Source organism: Pseudorca crassidens, chromosome 11, assembly GCF_039906515.1.
Source record: "Pseudorca crassidens isolate mPseCra1 chromosome 11, mPseCra1.hap1, whole genome shotgun sequence".
NCBI lineage: Eukaryota > Metazoa > Chordata > Mammalia > Artiodactyla > Delphinidae > Pseudorca > Pseudorca crassidens.
The window spans coordinates 83,963,614-83,981,120 of NC_090306.1; the positions used below are offsets into that span (position 1 = coordinate 83,963,614).

Genomic DNA, 17,507 nt, shown 5'->3' on the forward strand with positions numbered 1-17,507 from the left:
AGCCACACTTACGGAAAGGCAATAAAAGGAGATGGTGGGAGGTGGCAATCTATCCAACATGTTCCATGGAGGAAGAAATGATTTCAAATTGCTACAGTGTAAATGAACATTAGTCACATAGAAACATTCTGAAAGAGGTCAAACGTGTTTGGACACTTACCAAACAGGTCAGGGACGGTGTTTTCTTTTCCGAATGGAATTACAGTGAGACATGGGGCATGAAAAACTGATGAGGGCCATCAGGGATGATATTCAGAATATTTAACAAAACAGAGACAGCGTAGGCCATCAACTGGCCAGCAAAGCCTTGTCAGTACGCGGTAGTTGAACCTGGTCCTTGGTGAAACTCACTTGGCTAGAATAGCAGAAATACTCTTAAGCTCTTTGACCCCTGGTTTAGTTTATTAATCACAGAGTGAGATGTCACCATCCATTTCTCAGTGCTATTACAAAGGTTAAGAGATCCTGTGTGTGAAAATGTTCGGTACACATCAGGCCCTCAATAATATCAGCAAATATTTGTATGTCATTATATACCACATATTGGCAAATGCTAATTTACTTAACCCTTACAACAATCCTAAGATTCAACTATTATTATAACTGTCTTACAGATGGAGAAACTGATGTATAGAGAGGTTAAGCAACTTTCTCAATGTCACGCAGCTCACAAGTGGCAAGACTGGGCTTTGGACCCAGGCAGTCTGGATCCCAGGTCCTCAATATTCATCCTACATCACCCTCATAAGTGACAGGGCCCTCCCTGCCCAGTCTATGCTCCAGGGAGCCAGTGCCGCTGCAAATCCAAAGTTTCACTGACTCAATGTCTCAAATGAAAGTGGACAGTACATCACTGTCTGGTGCCCAGTGATTTATTAGTCTTTCTTTCTATGTCTGCTCAGCCTCCATGTGCATGAAGAGGGGAAAAAACAAAACCCAGTCAAATTAATACAAAAAGTAGATCATGAGTTTGGGAGACTTTTGTTTGTTTTTTTTATTTAGTATCAGCTGAACTACACTAAGCATTCAGGGTGAGGAGTTATTTAGCCCAGCTAACGAATCTCTTGATAATATAAACGTCTTATAGCTCTGAGCTTAGCAAGTAGCTCTTGTCTGGGGGCCACTTAGTGAAGCAAATCCTGCGTGAACAAAGGAGGAATGAGACTTGGGAGAAAGAGGAGGGGAGGAGGGTGAGAGTGAACACTTGTTGAACAGCTACCTCACGCCAGGCATCACATTATTTCCATTAATTCTTTTAACAGCTCAATCATTCAACAAACGTGTACTGAATGCCAGGCACCATGATAGGTGCTGGGGTTACCAAATTCAACAAATCTTGGTCCCTGCCCTTCTTTGCAAAATGAAGAGAGAAAATAAGCAGAGTAGCTATTCAAATTCAGCGTAGTGTTATTTTAACGTCAGTATACACAGGCAGTGGAACTATGCTACACAGGCCAAGATGGTACCGCGTGTGTTTACAGTCCCCACATAAAGGACTCTTTCCTGACAGGGCAGCAGTGTTCTGGGCTATGTGATGCCACCACTGCTCCTCCCTGCTGCCCTCCTGACCTCTTCACAGAGAAGGTGGTAAATTGGCTAAATGAGTGAGATTCTCTCCCGCAGGAGTTTATGTTTGGAGGCATAGAGTCAGTTATTTGGTTGTAAGGACAGAAACGGAGGAGATAATAAAAAATGACTCCGAAGTAGAACAGAAGGAAGCCCGGGGGGGACCGGGCGCAAGCAGAAGTCCTAAGTAAGCAGACGTTATGAGTAAACAGAAGCTGTGAGGCACAGAAAACACAGAGTAGGGCGTGAGGAAGCTAGTTGGTAGCAGGAAGAGAATGCATCAAAGCAGAGTATACCGTGATACATGTACCACGATTTATTTAACCATCCCCCTCACGTTAGATCATTTTCACTTTTTCTGTATCACAAGAAATCCTATGATGAATATCTTTTGCATCAATATTTGTAGAATTTTTGATTACTTCCTTTAACATGTTCTTGGATCAAAGGGCATGCACATGTGAAAGCTCTTGAGACACATATGAATCCTTTTTTGCAGAAAGAGAGTACGTGTACTGATTTATCACTCCCTTCAGTTGTATATGAAATCGTCTGTTTTAGCCCATTATATTATACCAACACTGAGACTTGATCAATTAACCATTTTAATTTTTTTTTTTTTTTTTTTTTTTTGCGTTACTCGGGCCTCTCACTGCTGTGGCCTCTCCCATTGCAGAGCACAGGTTCCGGACGTGCAGGCTCAGTGGCCATGGCTCACGGACCTAGCCGCTCCGTGGCATGTGGGATCTTCCCGGACCGGGGCACGAACCCGTGCCCCTGCATTGGCAGGCGGACTCTCAACCACTGCGCCACCAGGGAAGCCCAACCATTTTAATTTTTATCTCTCAGTTATTTGCATCATTTTTTATAGGCTATGGGGTATTTTTATTTCTTCTTTTGTGAATTGAGCTTGTTCGTCTTTTGTCCATTTCATCTATTGGGGCATTCATATTTTTTTTAGTGATTTCTAAGAACTCTTCACATTTCAAGACCAATGCCCACTGACATATTTTGCAAATACTTCCTCATACTTTTTTGTTTGCCTTTTATTTTTTTTTCAAGTAGTCAAATTTATTGATATTTTCCTTTTTTTTTTTTCTGAGAAAATATTTTTCTCCTTTCTAGACCAGTAAAATACTTGGCTCTGTTTTTTTTTTTTCTCCTAGTTTCAAAAAATGTTTTTGTTTTACATTTAACTCTTTTGTTCACTTAGAATTTATTTTGGTGTATTTGAGTCTTTAGGAAGGAAAAATTTGAACAAAATTAAAAAAATGGAATTGTGTGATCCTGTTCCAGAAAGATCTCAGCCGTGTTAATGCTAGTTCTCCAGTAGAGTCAACCATCAGTGACTTCCAATAACCAAGGCAGTGAATAGAGCACACACAGAGCCATTGAAGTACACAGCCAGGGAAAGCATATGATCCAGGGCAGGGATATCACCATTTGTGTGCTCTGTACAGAACCTTCTCTTACTAAACAGCAATCATAGTTACTGAATAAGAATAATTCAGCCTACTTGAACTCTTACAAAGGGTCAGTAACCCTCAGTTCTTAAGCTGGATCTGTACTGATTTACAATGGGACACTTAAACAACGCTGTACCTCCTGGACTCTAACATCCACTTTCCAATTGCTTGTCTTTCAAAACTATCTAATTAGATTTCTTAAAAAAGAGAACTCTTTGTCATTTGGGAGAAATTTTTCTTCTCTTTTTTCAGGTTGTCCTTATTTAGCGCCCAGGGTAACTTAAACTTATATTTTCAGCAGATCTTTTTCAAAGTGTGCTGGCTGGAAGGAAGCTAGTTTGTGAAGTAGTTGACTATATTTCGAACTCAGCTGTTAGTGTATATAACACAACACCAAGTTCCAGAGGAGAGTAGGGGCACACTCTAAAAAGTGACCACACTCTAGATTTTCCATTTCAACAATGGGAAACTTTAGGAATTGGAAAAAGTCTACTAATTCAACACCCAACTCCCGGAAAATAATGGTGTATTACTTTTCTGGGGCTGCCATAACAAAGTACCACAAGCTGGTTGGCTTAAACAAAATAGAAATTTATGGTCTCACAGTTATGGAGTTTAGAAGTCCGAGATGTGTTGGCACATCCCTTCTGAGGGCTGTGAGAGAAAATCTGTTCCGTGCTTTTTGATTAGCTTTTTGTGCTCTGCTGGCGACCTTCGGCATTCCTTGATTTGTAGCACCATCACCTCCATCTCTGCTTTAATTGTCACAGAATATTCTCCCTCTGTGCATGTTTATCTATAAACTTCCCCTTTTTATAAAAGGACGCCAGTCATATTGGAACAGGGCCCACTCCAGTTACCACTGTGTAACTGAGTGTTACACAGTTACCTGTGTAACAGGTAACTCCAGTTACCACCGTGTACACTGAGTGTAACTCAATTATATCTGTAAAGAACATATTTCCAAATAAAGTTACATTCTGAGGGGCTGGAGGTTAAGACTTCAACACAGGAATTTTGGGGGACACATTTCAACCCATAATAGGTATGTAATACAATATTTATTGTACCAATTCCTCTGACACATTGGATAGAATACAGGCATCTGGGAAAACAAACAGTGTTTCAATCCTAGCTCTTATTAGACCTGGAACGTTGTGAAATTTCCCTGAACCTGTTTCCTTGTCACTAATAAAAGAGCTGGGTTATGGTAAGGATTTACTCATCAATTCAACAAATGACTGCACACTAATGACTGCATACTATTATTAGAATAACCTGGGAGATAATAGTGCTAACCTAAGTATTAGTAAATAAAATTAAAATGTAATGGAAGTATTTTTGTTAAATAGGTTTTTATTAATAGGATGTATTTCTATGTTTATGATATAACTATTTACATTTGACTATTTACATTTGACAGGCTTTGGGAGTATTTCAGATTTGGTACCATATTTTGCTTGTGTAGAGAGATGATAGAAACTCCTGGTATTCTTTATCACTTAATGGCTCTCCAAACTTTCAAAGATATAAAAAATAGCCTGGACATGCAATACGCTTATAAATGGAGTAGACTCAATGGATCAATCCATGTTTTCTTCCTTAATATAGATGAAGCAGTAACTACAGTTTGTTCGTGTAACTACAGTTTGTTTATGTAAACTTAACGTTTACTTTTTGGAATATGTGATCCACTTTGAAACCAAGTAAAAAATCATGAATTGATATTTCAGGAGAATTAGTAATATTTCACCATTCACTAAATTTGATGTTTTATTAGCTGGACCATGCTTCCTACAACACTGCATTAGAAAGAAATATCTTTTTAGGCTGGGAAATATGCCAGGGAGAAAACTCATCATTTAGAATTAGAAGCTTCTCAAAATCTCCTTTCTCAAACATTTGCCTTTCCTGGGATCAGGGAACCTTGTTCTCCCTGATAAGGTGTTTCTTAGAAGAATCTGTAAGGCAGATTCTGTAAGGATTTTAAACTTTAAAAAATTATTGTGAACTTTCACAGTGGAGTGCTCGTTTCCAAAGAAATCATACACAAATTTCCATATTTATGGTTAGTGCAGCGTGGAGGTTCTGGAGATCCTTTCTTAATCTGGTTTTCCTGTGATTTAGAGGGGGTCATGCCCAAGAGATGTCCGTAGATCCCCAGGGCTCACTGAAACGCAGTTTGAAAGCCACTGTGTTAGAGCTCGTCCTACAGAGGCATGAAGGCATCTTACCAAGCACGTCTTCTACGCCCTGATATTATAAAGTAAGCATCACAGAAGGGGAAATCAAGGAAGAGAAAGGGAACAATATTTGTACACGTGTCCTGTGATTCACCTGGGAACTCTGGCAGACAATGATTTCTGATGACCACACACAGGCTTCTTTTCCATTAGGCAGGGAGGATTTAGTTTTAAAAACTGAGTTTAGGACACACATATCAGTTTCTCTAGGGAGTACTCACTGATTCTACAAATTGTGTTGTGAAGCACCTGCTTTTACTTCCATAGTCACCTGTTGTTGCACTGATAACCTGTATTGTATGGATAATTTTGCTTATTAGTTGGATCCTCTAGTAAGCAAACTCATTGGGGATAGGGGTCATGACTTATTCATTTTTATATCCTCGGTGTCTAATCCAGTAGCCGGATAATAATAAAAACAGCAATAAAAATTATTAATGGATTAATAATAACTGGTTCATAATTAACAATATTTTTTATCATTTTAAAAGCACCTGGCAATTTGATCACAGTGCCAGACACTGTTCTATGTAGTCCATATATGGTATCTTATTTAATCCTCACCCAACCCAATGAAATAGATCCTATTACCAGCATCTCACTTCATAGATGAGAAATCTGTGGCATGGAGAGGTGGAACAACTTGCCCTGATGTCATGCAGCTCAGTGGAGAAGCCAAATTTCAAACCCAGGAAGGCTGTTCTTCCTAATCTGTTGTATGATATCATTCAACAATATTTTTTGAAGACGCTCCATGTGCCAGACACTGTTCCAGGAACTGAGGAACATGGTGATCAAAACCAAGTCCTTGTTTTTGTGGAGTTTACACAGTGACATGCTTTCTAAATATGTGCATAGTAAATAATTTGTTAAATGAGTGAATTAAAGATTATCTTTATAAATTGGACAGCCACGTGTAAATCAATGAAGTTAGAACACACCTTCACACCACACACAAAAATGAACTCAAAATAGCTTAAAGACTTAAATATATATCAGACATGACACCATAGACTCCTAGAAGAGGACATAGGCAAAACATTCTCTGACATAAATCATACCAATATTTTCTTGGGTCAGTCTCCCAAGGGAATAGAAATAAAAACAAAAGTAAACAAATGGAATTATTTTAAAAAATAAACAAATTGGACCTAACCAAACTTACAAGTTTTTGTACAGCAAAGGAAACCATAAAAAAAAAAAAAAAGAAAAGACAACCTACGGAATGGGAGAAAATGTTTGCAAATGATGCAACTGACAAAAGCTTAATTTCCAAAATACACAAACAGCTCATACAACTCAACAACAAAAAAACAAACAACCCAATCGAAAAAAGAGCAGAAGACCTTAATAGACATTTCTCCAAAAAAGACATACAGGTGGCCAACAGGCACATAAAAAGATGCTCAACATCACTAATTATTAGAGAAATACAAATCAAAACTAAAATGAGGTATCACCTCACACTGACCAGAATGGGCCATCATTAAATAGTCTACAGATAACAAATGCTGGAGAGGGTGTGGAGAAAAGGGAACCTTCCTACACTGTTGGTGAGAATGTATTAATAAATTGGTACAGCCACTATGGAGAACAGTATGGAGGTTCCTTAAAAAACTAAAAATAGAGGTACCATATGATCCTGCAGTCCTACTCCTGGGCATATATCTGTAGAAAACTATAACTCAAAAAGATACAAGCACCTCAATGTTCATTGCAGCACTATTCACAATTGCCAAGACATGAAAGCAACTTAAATGTCTACCAACAGATGAATGGATAAACAAGATGTGTTATATATACACAATGGGATTCTACTCAGCCATAAAAAATAATGAAATAATGCCATTTGCAGCAATATGGATGGAACTAGAGATTACCATACTAAGTGAAGTAAGTCAGAAAGAGAAACAGATACCATATGATACCTACCACTTATATGTGTAATCTAATATATGAACTTATCTACAAAATAGAAACAGACTCACAGACACAGACATAGAGAACAGACTTGTTGTTGTCAAGGGGAAGTGGGGAGGGATGGGCTGGGAGTTCATGATTAGCAGATGCAAACTATTCCATATAGAATGGATAAACAACAAGGTCCCACTGTATAGCACAGGGAACTATATTCAATATCCTGTGATAAACCATAAGGGAAACGAATATGATAAATAATGTATATATATGTATAACTGAATCACTTTGCTGTACACCAGAAACTAACACAACATTGTAAATCAACTATACTTCAATAAAAGAAATTTTTTAAAAAAGATTACATTTCTGGGCCTCTCTGGTGGCGCAGTGGTTGGGAGTCCGCCTGCCGATGCAGGGGACACCGGTTCGTGCCCTGGTCTGGGAGGATCCCACATGCCGCAGAGCGGCTGGGCCCGTGAGCCGTGGCCGCTGGGCCTGCGCGTCCGGAGCCTGTGCTCCCCAACGGGAGAGGCCACGACAGTGAGAGGTCCGCGTACCGCAAAAAAAAAAAAAAAAAAAAAGATTACGTTTCTATTTTTACTATCATTTCACAGATGAGGTGACTAAATCCCAGGGAGCCAAGGAACTCTTTTAAGGTAACAAAATTAGTCTGTAGTAGAGCCTGATTCAAACTCACTTCCATAATCCCTGATCCCTTGCCTTCAAGTCACTCTATCTAAACTATCCAAAGCAATCCACACTTATTGGATGGGCTCTATTTTCAGAAGATTCTCAAGGATAGGGATAGAGATTTCAGAGCATCTGCTTTGCCTCTAACTAAACTTTGCTTTATAAGTATTTGCTTGTACTAAGTCTGTTTCTTCTTATTTGATGCTCTGGGGTCTGTGACTTCCTTACAACTTTTAACATGTACACCAGCCTGGCCCAAGTGCTAGATGGATGAATGAAAGTCGTCGTATGATGCATACTGGGAAACGCAGTGAGATACATCATGCCTGTCTCTGCCTACTCTGTTTTAGCTTCTGTGCAAATTTCACACCTTGGAGAACAGAGGAATAAAAGCACACTGTTCACTCAGATTGTTTGAAGAAGGCACTTTCAGATGTGTTTCAAAGGCTGGGCTTCTAGATCTGGATAAAAATCTGCCAGCTGTTGGGACTGTTGTCTGATGAGTGTGGAGACGTATCTACTCCAAAAAGCCACGAGTATTACTAAGCACACAGAACACTTAAATCCTGGTCCACTTACCTTATCAACTGCTTGCAGCCAGAAACAGCTGGCTGACTTGCAATGAACCCTCGTTAGAAGTGTATCTTCAAACCATCTATCTCAGTGCATACTTTATACCTGAAACTCTACTGCTTTACTAAGTGCTAAGATAATTACATTCCACAAGAGTTAGACAGCAATTTCAGCTGCTTGTAGAAGCTGTGAATGGCAGCAAGTTAATACAAACTTCAATTTTCAGACAAGATCCAGGACATGTATATAATGTACTTGGCTATTCCAGGGAGGCAAAAAATAATTACTAGTACTTGTTAAAAGTATTTCTTTATTCCTTCCCCAGCCATCAATTCTTTCTTTTCTCCTTTTTACATTCCCTTTCCCTCTCTCTCCTTCCTTCTTTCCTGTCTCCTCTCCCTTCATGCTTTCCATTTCTCAACAAACATTTAGGGAGCATTTACCACATGTCAGAGTTTATACCATATGCCATCATGAACCCAAGTACTGAGCTAATACAGTTCCTGACCTCAGCAAACTCAAAATCTAGATAGAATCGCAAAGTTACCCGATGGGGCAGGCTTGTAAACCTCTTTCTGTGAGAGCGGTTTGAAGGAACCATCTTAGATCTCTTGAATTCCTTCAATGATTTTCCTCTTTGCTTGACCACTGTTTTTCCACCTGGGATTCATCCTACTAGTCACATTACTGTATAATGTTATGCTACCCCTTCAAGTAGCTCAGTGTGTTTTCTATAGATTCTGTCAATTATTGCTGTATTCTAATGAGGTTTTAAGGCAAATGCTTGACGTTCAGGAGCCTTTTAATTATACAAGGAACACCACCTGACTCCCACTGTGCCATGCCTACGTATTCTACCCTCCAACTCAAGAAGCAGAGAGGGTGGGGTGATTTGAGAAAGTTATTAGATGACCCACTGCTGGGATCCGTTTGCCTGCTTTGGTTGAGTCTGTTTAAAGACTATGCTCACCGAGGAAGTTAATTTGAGGAAAGTGATTGTAAATGAGGAGTATTTCCATCTATAAAGATGGCAACTATAAGGATTAGTTTGAAAGGATCTTTTTGACATTTAGTATAGAACCGTCCTTTCAGTGAGCTTGAAGTTCTAGATTTTAATCAATTCCAGTCTGAACCAAATTTCTATACTTTTCAGGATGGATCTTAAAGGAAACAACACCTGCAGAGCAAAAATATTTTCTTCCTATAACCTCAAGCAAATGTGAGGGATGTCTGGTATTGCAATTTTTTATTACTTCAAGATGTCAAGAAGGAAACAATGATTCAGTTAGTCCTTTCTTTTTGCACATTGAGAATTACTCTGCAATTGCTTGGTGCTGGTGTATCTACCCTCCAGTGGCATTTCTGCTTGAGCACGGTATTTTTCATTATTTAGAGTTTTCTGTCATTTTATTTTGTGATGTTAATATTTAATAATGTCATATCCCAAGATATGTCATATCCCAATAATGTCATATCCCAAGATAAAGTTTGTGCAACTTTAAAATACACACATCTTGTCCTTTTAAATAACTTTAACCTTTTATTCCTCTCGTGCTCTGAATATAATGGAATCTATGTGCTTTTTAGTGAGGATTTTTTGATCCCTGGTTCATAGCTGTCACTCATTGCAGGCTTTCCTTTGACAATACAAACCCCTGCTCCCTGTACATTGATTCTATTTACTTCATCAGAAAGGTAAGTGTAACTATGTCACGCCGTAAAAAAAGGAATTAAATTGATACAATTCTCTCTTGAGATCTTAACATGAATGTTGTTGTATACACACTTAAGTTCTGATTTATTTGTGGACTTTTTGTAAAAATAGAATTTTCTTAGAAATTTCTGGAAAAATATGGCCGTTCTTATTATGCATAATAGATTCCCCGAGAGTTCCTCAATGTCTAGGAGGAGCTTCAATACCAAAAGACGAACTACTGGTGCATGAAGCGAGGCCTTAGTTTGCTTGTTACAAAAAATTTAGTTGATAAATCCAACATTCCTTAAAGGTTTAGTTTCCAGTGATTTCTGTTCTGAAATTCACACACAAATGCAAAAAAAAACATATTTCCTACTTGAATATAGTAGGCATGCTATAAAAACAGTGAATTTGTAGAAGCCACTTTTGGGTAAATGATAACATTGTTGCTGACCACTTTATCACTGCTCCCAGCCACCAATCAATATTTGAAGGAAAACAAAATCTACCTTTGACAATGGAGGGAAAGTAGGGCTTTGTTTCTTTATTAAGAGAAAGCAGAGCCTGACACAGTTATCATTTAGTTCCCTAAATAATAGCCGTTTCTCATTTTTCATCTTCCCTACTTTTATCAGAACCATTTATTTTCTTTTAATGCCTTCCTTCTCCTTGTCCTTTTTTGTTCTTAATATCTTTGGGGGACACCAAAGGAGTCATTTATTTCTGCATTCATTAAAAACAGGTTTATGCTTTGCCTTCTTGGTCTATTCTCACTTGGGCTGCAAGTAAGCATCACATGTGAAAGCAAATGGAGAGTCAGGCACGGTGGGCCCCAGACTTAGATGCTGCCACAATGCCTAGATTCTCCCTATTGCTCCCATTCTTCCCTCAGGACAGGAGAAAAGGAAGCAGCAGGGCTCTAATGAAAGCAAGGAGTCACCACTGCAGTGCTGAGACTGCACAGCCCCCAACTTCACAGAAAGGCTTGCAACATAATTTCAAGCTTAAAGGCACCAGTAGTCCCTCCATGTTGCTATTTTTCACACATTACCAGAGAAAAACCTTCCAGTGTCTAAAAGAAGTGTCATTTTTATTCACTGTCATTTATTTCTTAATAAGTTAGATAATACAAGTTTTAAGAATATATACATTTTTTCCTCATGGGGTTCTATTTCTCTTTCCCTCTCTATTTTCTTCTATACAAAATGGCTGTATTTACTTTTGAACATACATACTAACTCCAAGTGTTTTTTGTGTATTTGACTTTAGGAAACCCAAGTGGCTTCTCCCAAGCCCTCTGTCTCTCATTTCTATTTTGTTCCCTATGGGCTATTTTTACCTTGTTCTTGTGCACCACCAACCCAAAGAAGGACACATTGCCTTAGGGACACAAACACAAATGTGGAAGGGGTATTGTTAGTTTTATTCTGAGATCGTGCAATCCCTTTGTGAAATCCTAGATGTCTAATGGTGTCAGAAGGAAATTTCCTTCTGTGAGAGGGCTTTGAGGACTTTTGTAAAGGAATTCAGAATCAAGGCTGGTTCCTTTTGTTTCTTAATTCACTAAATAGCCACAACCACATGGGGAAATTATCCCCGCACTGCCAACTGAAACAGTATTTTGAAACAGATTATCAAATAATAGTGCAGACTAATTTCCATAGTTCAACGAGTAGGAAGGCAAAGTACATTATTTGCTAATGCAAATGCTGAGTCTGTTCCAAAAAATTTAATATTCAAAGTCCAGATGGGATAAAGAGACAAAAAAAGTGGTTGCTTAACAATTTTCCAAACCAAAGTGACCTGTAACACACAAAATACAGTTCCATTATGTGCAACTGACACATTCTTTCTTAAGAATAATGAACTACAGCAGAATGGCATAATGTAGAACTTCCCATGTGAACCTTCTACATAAGAACGGAAAGAGGACATTTCTTAAACAGTCCTGTCTACCGCTTGCCTTTAGGAGGGCTTAATGGCTATTATTATTCATAGTGACAATATGAAGCTAATTGGTTTATAAGGAAGCAGCAGCAAATACTGATGGTGAGATTGGGGTATATAAAGGGAGAAATAAAAATCTATATTCAGGCTACATAAAAATGATGCTTCAAACATAACTTAATCCTGATATTTTATTCATAAATGACAAATTTGTTCACTATAGTGAACATTCCCTAGGTGTCTCATCAAATGCCATCTCTCAGCTGGTGACTCGCAAATTTTTACACCCAGTTCTGACTTCTCTCCTAAGCACTAGACTCAAATATCCAAATGCCTACTTGGCATCTGTAGACATCTGTAGGCACCAGTAGACATCTCAAATTTAGTATGTCCCAAACCAAACCCCTGATTTTTCCCTCTGCCCTTCTTCCCTTTCTCTACTGTCAGCACCACAGTTCACTCAGTTGCTTAAGCTCACAAACTAGGAATCAGCTTTGATTCCTTTCTTTCTCCTAGTAATCTCTTTAAAATGTAACTTAAATACAAGTATATTTCACCAGCTCACCAGACACCACTTCATCCAGGCCACCATAATCTCTCCAATAAATTAGTCCCCTTTATTCTACTCTTGTCCCTCTAGTGTCCATTTTCATACAGGTAACCAGTGATCTTTGAAAATGTAAATCAGATGATGTCACTTCCTTGCTTAAGTTCCTCCAATGGCTTCCCTTACCCTTACTTACAGTAAAACTAAAACTCTTTACCCTAATCCACAAGCATTATCTGACCCATGCGTCTTTATTAGACCTCATCTCTTATCACTCTAACCCTTACTTTACTCCCAAGCTTTCTTGTGTTTCTTTGAAAAACTTAATTCCGTTCTTGTCTCAAGGTATTCAAACTTGCCATTGCTCCTCTCTGTGTTTGCTGCTCCTCAAGACTTTGGATGATTTGCTCTTATTTCAGTGACTTATTTCAGTGACTGTGCCCTCCTCAGAGATGGCTTCCCTTGACTATCCCTACACAGCCATCTCCTAAACTCCAGGCTCCAAAGCTCTCTCTAAAGTATGTATCCCAACCTAAATCTATATTACATATTTAATATTTTTTCTCATTGTATTTCTTCCCCCCAAGAATGTAAGCTCTATGAGGTTAGGACTTACTGTCTTGTTCACTGCTGCACCCCCAATGCATAGAACAGTGCCTATCATATAATAGACACTCAATAAATATTTGTTGAATAAATTAATGATTGAATAATTTCTCTTCTTATGAAGTTTCTATGACTTTACATTACCTAAAGAACTAAAGGTTCAATTTCTTAGTCTTCCATAGCCCATGCCTTCCTTAGCTAAAGTCCCTCACTATCTTATGTCATGCTCCCTTTCCAGGCATAACTTCTTCCTGGGCATTAGTCACCCTGCACCACCAGGTCTCAATACTTTGTGGGCTCTAGGGATGCCTTCTTTTCTTCAATGCCCACTCTCCTATTCTGTGTGGCAAATTACAGCCCATAAATCATCCCCAGCTCTTATGTCATCTCCTTCTCAGACTTCTTGCACTAAATTAATTCCTCCCATCAAAATTAGTTATTATATTTATTATAATAAATACCACATCCCCAGGGCATTTGTTGAAACAATCAGCAGCAACTGTTTAACATCACAGCTGCCAGAAGCAGTGATACTAGTTAGGGCTAAATAGAGGATGACCAAAAACTTCATAGGAAAAACTGGAGAACAAAATGTCCATAGGAAGGTTTGAAATGCTCCAACATATTCCTGGTAATTTAGAAGGCTATGTATACGTACAGGGCTGTGTATATACTCAGGAAAGACCTGGGAAGGACCTAATCTCTCACCTCTGGCTGACCTTGAGGCTATGTGCAAGCAAGATATTAAGGGTAAGGCAGAGTTGTAAATTGCCTGCTAAAACATTAAAGGTATGCTCCAATACACACCCATAGCCCCTTGGCAATGGCTAAGGTCCAAAGCATTTAAGGAAATATCTGTCATCAGCTGATCACTCAGGTAACTGAGCATAGATATCCGTTGCTCTGACAGAGAATATAGAGTTACATAATTTGTCCAGGAAAAACACTAAATAAGCAGCATCAACAAACAGCATCACAACAAACCCTAAGGAGTAATCTGACTTCCAGAGTGCTACATTATATTATTGAAAATATGCAGAGTTCAACAAAAACTTAAGAGACATGCAGATAAAGAGAAACACATGGCTCATACACAGGAAAAAAAAGCAGTCAACAGAAACTGTCCCTGGATGTTGGACTTAATAGACAAGATTTTTAAACTACCCATTGCAGATATATTTAAAATAACTAAAGGAAACCATGTCTAAAGAAGTAAAGGAAAATATGAAAATAATATATAACCAAATATAGAATGTCAATAAAGAGATAGAAACTATTAAAAAAATAGTAATTTTGGAGTTAAGCAGTATAATAACTGAAATGAAAATATCACTGAGGGAAGGCTTTACAGAAGAAAGAATAAGCAAACTTGAATATAAGTCAATTGAGATTAATAAATTTGAGAAACAGAGGAGAAAAGAATGAAGGAAAACAAACAGAATGTCAGAGACCTGTGGAATGCTATCAAGTGTACCAACATATATACAATGAGAGTCCAAGAAGAGAGAAGAAAGAGAAAGGGGCATGAAGAAATAATGGCTAGAAACTTCCCAATTTTGATGAAAAAAATTATCAGCAGATCCAAGAAGCTCAATAAAAGCAAGTAGTACAAAGTCAAAGAGATCCACACCTTGACACACCACAGTCACACTGTCCAAAGACAAAGACAAAAAGAGAATATTGAAAATAGCAAGAGATAAGTGACTCATCAAGTTCAAGGGCTCCTCAAGAAGATTAGCAGCTTCTTCTCATCAAAAGCTAGTGTCTAGAAGGCAATGGGATGAGATATTCAAAATGCTGAAAAAAAGACTACCAACCAAAAATTTTATATCCAGCAAAACTATCCTTTAAAAACAAAGGATAAATTAAGACATTCTCAGATAAACTGAGAGAATTCATCATTGGGAGACCTGTCCTACAATAAACAGTAAAGGGTAACCTTTGGGATGAAATGAAAAGACACTAGACAGTAACTCAAATCCACATGAAGAAATAAAGAGCACCAGTAAAGATAACCAAATTTATAAAAATAAAAGACAGTTTAAATGTATTTTTTGCTTGTAACTATTTTCTTCTTCAGTCTAATTTAAAAGACAGCTGCATAAAGCAATAATTTTACAACTGTGTTGATGGATTTATAATTATGAAGTTTAATTTGTATGACAATAACAACACAAAGGAGGAGAGGAGGAATGAAGCTATACTGGTGCAAAGTTTTAGATATAACTGAATATAAATTGGTATTAATCCAAACTAGATTGTTTTCAGTTAAGATGTTAATTGCAATCCCTAGGGCAAACCCTAAAAACACAAATTTAAAAATACAGTAAAAGAACAACTAGGAAATTAAAATGGTATACTAGAAAATATCTATTTAACATAAAAGAATGCAGTAGTCAAAGAATAGAGGAATAAAAAGACATGAGAAAAATAAATACAGAAAACAAAGAGCAAAATGACAGATACAAATCCAACCTCACCACTAATTATAGTAAATATGAATGGACTTAACACTCCAAACAGAAGGCAGAGAGTGGCAGAGTAGATTTATAAAACATGATCTAACTATATGCTGCCTATGGGAGACACACCTTAGATTAAAACATACAAATAGGTTGAAAGTAAAAGGATGGAAAAAGATATACCATGTAAACAGTAACCAAAAGAGACCTGGAATAGCTATACTTTCATCAGACAAAATAGACTTTTGAACAAAAATTGTTACCAGAGACAAAGGAGGGAATTTTATAATGATAAATGGGTCAATCCATGAGGAAGACATAATAATTATAAATATGGAGGTACTTAACAACAGAGCCCTAAAATTCATGAAGCAAAAAATGATAGAATTGAATAATAATAATATCAATAGCTGGAAACATCAGTACCCTGTTTTCAATAATGAAAAGGACAAGAAGGCAAAATCAACAAGGAAACAGAAGATTTGAACAACACTACAAACCAAACATAACAACATCTATAGAACACTTTACCCAACAATAGTAGAATAAAAAGTCTTCCCAAGTGTATGTGGACTGTTTATCCAGGATAGATCATATGTTAGGTCATAAAACAAGCCTTAATAAATTTAAAAGGATTTAAATCCAGCAAAGTATATTCTCTGACCATGGGGACTAAAATTAGAAATCAATAGCAGAAGAATTTTTAGAAAATTTGAAAGTACAAATACATTAAATAGTACACTCCTAAATAACCAATGGGTCAAAGGATAAAAGCACAAGGGAAATTAGATAATACTATGAGATAATGAAAATGAAGATCTATCATACTGAAGCTTATGGGATATAGTTAAAACAATTATTAGAGGAAAATTCATAGCTATAATGCCTATATCAAAAAAGAAAGATATCATATTAATAACCCAAATTTCCACCTAAAGATACTAGAAAGAGAAAAGCAAACTAAACCCAAAGCAAGAAGAAGAATGGAAATAATAAGTATTAGAGTAGAAATAGATAATATAGAGAAGGGTAAAACAATAGAGAAAATTTGAAAAATTTAAAGTTCATTCTTGGAAAAGATCCAGAAAACTGACAAATACTTATGTAGACTGACTAAGAAAAAAAGAGAGAATACTGAAGTTACTAAATTCGGAATGAAAGAGGGAACGGAAATAAAAACTATCATGAGCAAATTCTGTGAACAACTGTATGCGAACAGATTAGATAATCTAGATGAAATAGACAAAAGAAGGCACAATGATTGAAATGGACTAAGAAAAAATAGAATATTTGAATATAATAAGAATAGAGATTAGATTAATAATAAAAAAAAACCTCCCACAAGGAAAAGTCCAGGCCAAAATGACTTCACTGGTGAATTTTACCAAATGCTTATAAAAGAATTAACACCAAACTTCAGATGCTCTTCAAAAAAATAGAAGAGGAGGGAATACTTTCAAACTATTTCTGTGAGGCCAGTATTTCCCTGATACCAAGATGAGACAAAGACACCACAAGAAAATATCTCTTAAGAATATATATGAAAAAATTCTTGAGAAAACATTAGCAAACTGAATCTTGCAACATAATAAGAGAATTATACACCATGAACAAGTGGAACACATCCTGGGAATGCAAGATTATTCAACATACAAACTTCAATCAATGTAACATTTATATTATATTATATTATATTATATTATATTATATTATGTTATGTTATATTATATTAATAGAATAAGGAACAAAAAAATGACATGATTGCTCAGTATACAAACTTCAATCAATGTA

The 17,507-nt window shown here is 37.1% G+C and overlaps 1 protein-coding gene across 18 annotated transcripts in view; it reads right to left on the reverse strand.

The window, feature by feature from the left end:
• The window catches only part of ANKS1B (ankyrin repeat and sterile alpha motif domain containing 1B), a 1,163,282-nt gene that overhangs the window by 178,070 nt on the left and 967,705 nt on the right, over nucleotides 1-17,507 (reverse strand). The gene's annotated exons all lie outside the window — the stretch shown is intronic.